The following is an 8337-nucleotide window of genomic DNA, read 5'->3' as shown; positions in this document are numbered from 1 at the left end:
CATAGACACTTCTAAATTTGGCCATCAAATCTACCACTTGCCAAGCCCTGCACACAAAGGCAGCCTTATGCCTACCTGGAAATTCCACTAGTGAAAAAACACCCAGGAGACAATGATGCTGTTGTCTTCTATCTCCTTAAGAATACACCATAAGATTATTCTTTAGGAAGCAATCACCATTTGCATTTATAAGGCAAGAAGTTTGGACTGCCATACAAATATGGCTCTCATTGACACCCAAATTCTCATGGAAATGATAGCAAAAACATATATTTTTTAAAGGAAAACTTCAAAAATTCACAAGCACAGGGAGAATGGAAGAAGCACTAATAGCAGCCAAGATATGGCAACAAAACAGACTTGTGGTAACTGACAGCAGACTAGAAGAAACTGAAATTAGATGTTTGTGGTAGGGATGAGAGTAGAGATACCATAAAGCATGGAGAGTTGGTTACCAAACCTTTTAAAGGTCCAGAAATTGCAGGCACAAGTTGTCTCTGAATATAGAAAGCAGATGAGGGTGAAAACATGATGGCTTGCATAAAAGCATTTTGTAACATTATGATTTGAGACACACACACACACACACACACACACACTGGTCCTTAGTTCCTGGCTAATAACTCTGACCTACTATGTCCAATAGCAGATCCTAAGACTCTCCCCATTCCAGAATAGTCCCAAATCCTAGGGCAGGGAAATGCTGCAGAGAGAGGCCAAGAAGAATCTGAACAGACAGACTTTGTTGAGTCTCTCCACCATCTTTTAGCTATCATGCCTTTACAATGAAGTCTCTATAAAAACCTGTAAGGATGGGGTTCTAAAGCTTGTGGAAAGCTAAACACATCAAGGTTCCTAGAGAATGGCATGGAAGCTCTGCACCCCTTCTCCCTAACCTCCGCCCATGCATGCCTTCCTCTGTATCCTTACTAATAGCCTTTATAGTAAACTAGTAAATGTTTCCCTGAGTTCTATGAGCTTCTCAAGCAAATTAATTGAACCCAAGGAGGGATTCAATCACTGTCCATTAGCCATATGCATTAACTTGACTCATACTATATATCTCAAATGATTTTAAAAGACTAACGAATTACTGAGGTTACATTCCCTAGATAACACTTTTAAATGACTGTATTTAATTACTTTAAAAATTAGGGTATTTGTTGACCTACACAAACTTATTCTCAAACTGATATGGAAAAACACAGGTCATGGAATAGCTGAAACTGCTGGACTCAGCACACAATATTAAAAAGTTGAATAAGGCATCAGACATTTATATTCATTTGCTGAATTAAGCAAAATGGTATCAGGAGGTGAGATTGCCATTTGTAGATTTCTACTGCATACCTTAAAAGTGTTTTAATATGAATACATTTGTGTTAGGTTTTCATCACTGTGACCAAAATACCTGACAAGAATGACTTAGAGGAGGAAAAGTTTATTTTGGATCTTGGTCACAGTGTTCTCAGTCTATGATCAGCCAGCTCCATTGCTCTGGGCCTGAGGTGAGGCAGGAAGGACATCATGGCAGAGGAAAGTTGCTCAGTGGCCATCAGGAAGCAGAGAGAGAGCACACGAGGAGTCAGGGACAGAATATAATGCCTGAGGGCATGCCCCAATGACCTACCTCCTCCAGCCATGCCCTGCCTGTACACTTACCATCCAGTGATCCATTCAATTCATTAATCCACCAAATGAATCCATGCACTGATTAGGTTACATCTCTCATAATACAATCATTTCACCTCAAAACATTCCTGCATTTTCTAACACATGAGCTTTTGGAGGGACACCTGATATTTAAATCATGACAAAATATCTCAAACAATAAGAAAGATATAACCAACCTAATATATAAGTGGAAAAATAATTTGAACAAGTAATTTCATATCAAAGATATGAACAAAGATGACCAAACTCTAGAGTAAGCACAGAAATGCAATTTAAAACTATGAAAGATTATGGGGTAGGGGCATAGGGTCTTTCAAAATGTTAAACATGTACAACCTTTAACCAAAAACTCTACCTTTAGGAATAATTTATCATGTAGGAAAAGTACATACATTACCCAACATATCAATGTTGGCATTTTTCATAATAAAGAAAAATGCAAACAATGTAAGTTCAAAAATAGACTTCAATAAGTGGAACTCACCAAATTAATTGTGTTTAGGTAATATGATAGCACACTGTAGTCTTAAGTGAAGGAGATCTATATGTATTGATATGAAAATGTCTTCAGGATATATTGGATAAATGAAAGTGCATATCACAGAGTAACATGATACATAAGAATAACAGATATGTAAATGTGCAACTACCTGTGTAGGAATAAAAACTCACAGCCAGGTATGGAAGAAAACACACATCTGTTAATAGAGATTATCTATGAAGAGGGAAAGACCATGAGTAGCATCTGGAAAGACAAAGGCTATTCCCACAATAGAGAGATTGAGGTGCCTAGAGAGTTGGGAAATAGTGCCTGAAGACAAAGATGCATGACTTGGGAAGGTAAGCAAAGCTCATCTACAGCTCTACTACCCCCCCCCCCCACACACACAGTTAAAACAACAAACCAACAAGAGTGACGCAAGTGAGCAAGGAATGGAAAAATGGGTGAGATGGTCAGTGGAAAATAACCAGAGATGTCACACAGCAACTTGTAATTACTTGATTCTTATATTGACTATTTTAAGAAAATATCAATTTTAATAAAGAAGTAATATTAGCCATTTTTACGCATAAGTTTCTAAAATCATTCATGTATAAGCATAGCAGGAAGTGACAGAAATGAGGGATGGCTTTTTGTGTATGTATTGCTGGGGATTGAACCCAATATCTCAGGCATGTCAGGTGATGAGCTATACCCCTAGCTTGAGAGGTTTTTCAAAATTATTTCTTATTTACTTATTTATTTTTGGAACTAGGGATTGAATTCAGGGGTGCTCTACCTCTGAGTCACATCCCAGCCCTTTATTTATTTATTTTTTTATTTTGGGACAGGCTCTCACTAATTTGCTTAGGACCTCACTAAATTGCAGAGGTTAGCCTGGAACTAGCAATCCTCCTACCTTGGCCTCCTGAATTTCTGGGATTAGAGGTATGTGCTACCATGACCCACAAAGAGGATTTAAAAAAACAACAAGAAGAACTGAAGGCAGAAGGTAGATGGCAGTAACTGGTGTTAACTAAGTGAAAGAAGAGAAGCAAATATCTGTCTGCATTCTGAGTCTCCTCTTCCTCTCCCCTGGTTTAGAGTAACTTTCTCCTCCCTCAAAAGTCTCTTTCATCTGCCCATCTCTTCTCCTTTGGGAAGTCCTGGCAGGGAGTACAGCACACCTTCACACTCTGCTGAACACATCTGAACACATCTGTTCTGATCTGCTGGGAGAGACAACACCAAGAGAGGAAAGAGGAAATTCCTTTGGAAAATCCTTAATGCGTTACTCTCTCCGGGGATGTTTTTCTTCTCATTATTTCCTCAAGCGGTGTGTGTATGTGTGTGTGTGTGTGTGTGAGAGAGAGAGAGAGAGAGAAAGAGAGAGAGAGAGAGAGAGAGAGAGAGAGAGAGAGAGAGAGAGAGAGAGAGAGAGAGAGAGGGGAGGGGAAGGGAGGGAAGGGAAAGAAGGGAAGGAAATAGGAAGAAAGGAAGGAAGGAAGGAGGGAAGCAAACTTGTGTTGAAAGTTACTCAACTGCCAATCAGTTTGCAATCCTGCTGCCATAAAGGTTGAGGTAACTAAGGAATGAGAAAATGAAAGTAAAATGATTCATATAACCTGAAAAAAAAAATGTTCTAAAAAGTTTCTTGGCCCTCAAGAGGTGTCCCCAAGCCTTCTGGATAAAATTCAAAGTCCTTATTTTGCAAAGAGAAGTAGGCCTCCTTGCAAAAGCTTGCCGGCCTCTCTGACTATGCCCCAGTTTGCCACTGCTCCACTGAAGAACTGGGTGTTTTCCAAAGAACATCTGTTTCAGATTCTAAGCTGCTCATTATTTTACAACTCTAGTAGTCCTCTAAGAAAACAGAAAATGATTAAAATGACAAATGGGACATACTGTTTTTTCTTTGTTATTGTTATCATTTTGTGTGTGTGTGTGTGTGTGTGTGTGTGTGTGTGTGTGTGTGTGAGGTATGCACTGCTGCCCATTAAGGGGAAGGGCATGAAGAAACTGTGAGAGTAATTGTGCCAGTCCCAGCCCTTTGGAGACACCAGGGCTCACAGGTGCACGAGGCCTCCCAGCCTGACTGAAAGGGGGCTTTCTTGCTCTTTGCTTGTGGGCACTTGACTTTACAAAACTCAGGGTCCCTACGGCCGAGAGAGAAGAGCAATTCCACCTGGGTGCCCTTGGCTTTGATGAAGTAGCAACGCTGACATGGTGTAATATCTCCAGTCCCCACGTCCCATGTGCTCATACTCCATGACCTCTGGCAGCGACCAGAGGAGATCTGGGCTACAGAGGCTGCATGGCATGTGCTGAAGCACACAGCCACTGCTGCTGGCAGGCCCACCCATACCACTGACCCACCTCTCGCCTGCCCGCACATTGGCATATGGAGATGCCACAGAACACTGTGGAGTCTCCAAGGCCTCTTCTCCAACAGCTAGCACTCACCCTCTCCACACACCTCAGGTAGGGGCCTGAAGACGGGGAGGGGGATTCTGTGCCACCAAAGCAATCAGTTCAAATGGAATTAAGGCAAGACCGTCCCTCATCTACACTGGTCCAAGGTGTGAGTCCGGTTCTACACTGGTTCAAGGGGCAGGAGTCTCCACTGGCACAGAACGGGTAGGCATAGGCACCTGGGTCCAGGCCTTGACAGGGTGGCTGCTGGGCTCCTGCCCTGAGGCCTCCCTCCTTTTTATTTCCTCCTCTATTTTAAGCCTGTTTTTCTTTTTAAAGAAGTCATTGGAACATCCATCGTATTACACATTTGTGGGAAACAGATATTTATTAAGAAACATCTCTGCGATGGCAGAGAAGAGCGGGACAGGAGGAGGCGTCCTGGGGAAAAGTCTCTGAGGTCTCTGGCAGGTAGGGGTGGAGGAGAGTCCTGGAGCACCGGGATGCGCTCCGGGGCGGAATCCGGTCCCAGATGCTTGAGCCAGTGGGCAGCCTCACTTCTGAAGCTGAGTCCGCTTGGTGATGGAGGGATGCTCAGAGCTCGGGGTCTTCTGGCTGTCCATCGGGCTGTCACGTGGGCACGATCTCTGGAAGCACGCTATTGGGGAGTCTATGGGGTGTGTGGCCTCCGTCCGTTGGAGCCACCCCTCTTCTCGAGGCGGGCGGGTGGACGCACGGAAGGCAGCAGCAGAGTCGACGAAGGCAGGTGGCGATCCTCCTGGTGACACGCCTCCAGCCCCTGCCTCTGTCGTGGGCTGGCCCCGTGGAGGTGCCCTGGGAGGCCGAGCTGTCTCCCTCTGCTCCCCGCCTACCAGGGCTGGGCCCAGAGCCCTGCTGGGAGGCTGGCCTGGGAGCGGGTGTCTTCTCGTGGAGGAAGCGCAGAGGAATGGCTGGCACGCTGGCACACGTAGCGTCCTTCTGGCCTGAGGGTTTGGCGTCCTCGAGCTGCTGCGGCTCACGGGGCAAGAGAAGGGCAGGCTCACTGGTGCACCTGTTGGGATGGACGCTGGGAGGATCCACCAAGGGCCCTGGGTGAGGCCCAGCCACCCGCCGACGCACAGATTTTCCCTGGAGAGGGCAGCCCTCCCCCTGGCTTCTCTGGTGCTGCAGGAGAAGGTAGGTGGCCATGGCCTCATCGAATTGGCGGTTGGCCAGGGACAACCAGGTGTTGTAGGGGTCGAATCCCATGTCAAACATCACGGTCATGAGGGCGGGGTCGGGCCGCTTGGGGAGTGGCTGGCTGGGACAAGTGGGTGAAGAGTCCTCGCCCTGGCTCAGCCATGGGTGTCCCATGACCTGCTCTAGGGTGGGCCTCTGTGTGGGCTCCACCGTCAGGAGTTGCTGAATGAGGCTGCGAGCTCCGGGGGACACATGCGGGGGGATGTCGTAACTTGCCTGCAGGACCAGATTCAGCAGCCCCTTACTGGTGCTCGCCATGAAAGGCCTTCTCCCCGTGAGCATGAAATAAAGAGTGATGCCCAGGCTCCAGACGTCTGCAGGGGGGCCCTCGAATGCCTTGCGCCTGATGATTTCAGGGGCGAGGTACAGGAGAGTGCCCCTGAACCCGGTCAGCAGCTGCCCAGGTGTGATGCTGGTGCTCAGGCCAAAGTCGATGAGCTTTATGTGGCCCGTGGCATCCACCACGAAGTTCTCTGGCTTGAGGTCGAGGTGCGCCACGCCCTTCTGGTGGCAGTAATGCACGACCTGCACCATCTGCCTGAATGCCCTGCGCACCTTCACCTCCGGTAGGCCACCTTCCCGCGGGATGCGAAGCCGGAGCTGCCCCCCCGGTGCGTACTCCATGACCAGGTACATGTTGCGGGCGGTCTCGATGACCTGGAAGAGCTGGATTATGTTCTGGTGCTCCAGGGACATCAACCATTCCCGTTCGCGGAGCACAGGCTCCTGCCCCTCTGTCTTCGGCACGACTTTCACCGCCACCTTGACCCCGGTCAGGAGATGGCGGGCCAGTACCACCTGGCTGAAGCTCCCCTCCCCAATGGGCCTCAGGACACAATAATGGTCGGTGAGGGCCGACTCGAAGCAGGAGCCGGGCCCCTGCGCCACTACACTACTCTCACTACACTCTCTGCGCATCCTAGGCTGGAACACCAACTGAAGATGCTATCTAAAAAAAAATAATAAACCCAAACAAAACACCAAAACCAACAAACAAAGGCAAAACTCAAAACAAGCAAACAAACAAAAAGCCCAAATCAAAAAACCAACAGCAAACCACCACAAACACCAACCACCAACCACCAACCACCAAACGCACTAACTACCTGGGAGTCCGACAGGTCACCACCAAGAGCTTCCTGTACTTAATGGACAAAGCCCACCCTCAGCCACTCTCTTATATAGCAGGGGTTTGAGGTGACCTCACAGTGGCTCCTTGTGAGGTCAGAGCAAGAAATGACCCATTGGAGCCTGGGCATAGCCCCCAGGGTTCATCTCACTCTGGGGCCTCCTGCACCCTTTTGACTTGCATGATAAGAAGAAGGAAGGACCCAGAAAGCTTTCTGTGCCCGTGGGTCACGGAGACTCATATTTACATGTTTAGAGATAAAAACCGGTCCGAGGTTTCAATGGTCTTCTCATTTGCTGCCTGAAAATCTGTAATAACTTTCAGATTTTAAAGCCCTCCTCATGTCTACACTCAAAGTATTCAGTTCCCCACTTCCAACTCACAGTGCTCAGGGCCCACTCACACCGGGATGCTATCATAGACTGCTCTGCTCCCTAAGATGCTCTGGAGCTAGGCATTAACACCTATGGGGTTGAGAGGGAGAGAGCGTTCATCGTCATTTCCCCACAAGGTTCTCATCTGATTTCTCCCTAGAAACCCTGGAACACACAAAAGGCGGTGTGTTGATGTGTGCAAAGCAACGAGGGATCCAATACAGAAGCAGACAATCCCAGAACCAACAAAAGTGTCCTCCCCGGTAGGTGAGGGAAGAGAGGCATTGCCACACACCAGGGGCCCTTCCTGCTGCTCTGAACAGAACCCCTTGGACTGGGTGATTGATTGAAGATAGAAATCCCCTTCCCACATTCTGGAGACTGGCAGGTTCAAGGTCCAGTGCCTTCTGGCTGTCATGATGCGAGGGGCAGAAGTGTGGCCACATTCTCTCATGCCCTGCTTTTCCTTTGTTTCTTTTTGTGTTCTTTGAACATACTGGCCATTGACCCCAGGGCCTCAGGCATGTTAGGGAAGTGCTCAACAGCGGAAGTACTTCCCTAGGCTCCCAAATTCCCTTTTGTTTTTTAGGCTTGTTTGTGAAGACTGTCTCCCTAAGTTGCTCAGGTCACTGGAGATCTTTTCATTACAAATAACAACAGCAGGGACAATGGCAACAACAGCAAACCTCTTCTCTCCGTTTTTTCTTTGAGCAAACTCTGTTGATCGGTCTTCAGGTTCACTTACACTGGGCTTCCTGGGCGACCTATGCACAGTGGCTCTCAGGGACACGCTCTTGCTCCCACTGAGCACACTGAGGCCTACTTCTGTTCAGGGTCTGTGAAGATGGTTGTCACTTCTGGGTTTCTCAACCACTACCCATGAACTCCACTGACTTATGGACGTGTACTGACCCACAAGCCCATCCTCTCTTGGCTGCACTTGTGACCGTCAGGAAAGAAGAGGCTTTAGGAAGTGGTGAATCACAGGAGGCCTAGGGAAGACAGGACTTTGGGGCCAATGGAGGTAAAGT

At 47.6% G+C, this 8337-nt stretch overlaps 1 protein-coding gene across 1 annotated transcript in view; it reads left to right on the top strand.

The window, feature by feature from the left end:
- Positions 1–3415: 3415 nt before the first annotated feature.
- Positions 3416–8337, top strand: part of LOC306646164 (olfactory receptor 7E24-like) — a 53862-nt gene continuing 48940 nt past the window's right edge. Inside the window, exon 1 of the mRNA XM_079114617.1 lies at positions 3416–3463. The gene's annotated coding sequence lies outside the window, so the exon portion shown is untranslated. The remainder of the gene's footprint in view (positions 3464–8337) is intronic.

This window comes from Sciurus vulgaris, assembly GCF_902686455.1.
Source record: "Sciurus vulgaris genome assembly, chromosome: 16".
NCBI lineage: Eukaryota > Metazoa > Chordata > Mammalia > Rodentia > Sciuridae > Sciurus > Sciurus vulgaris.
Note: the sequence above shows the minus strand (reverse complement) of the source record. Positions and strands in the feature narration are given on the sequence as shown.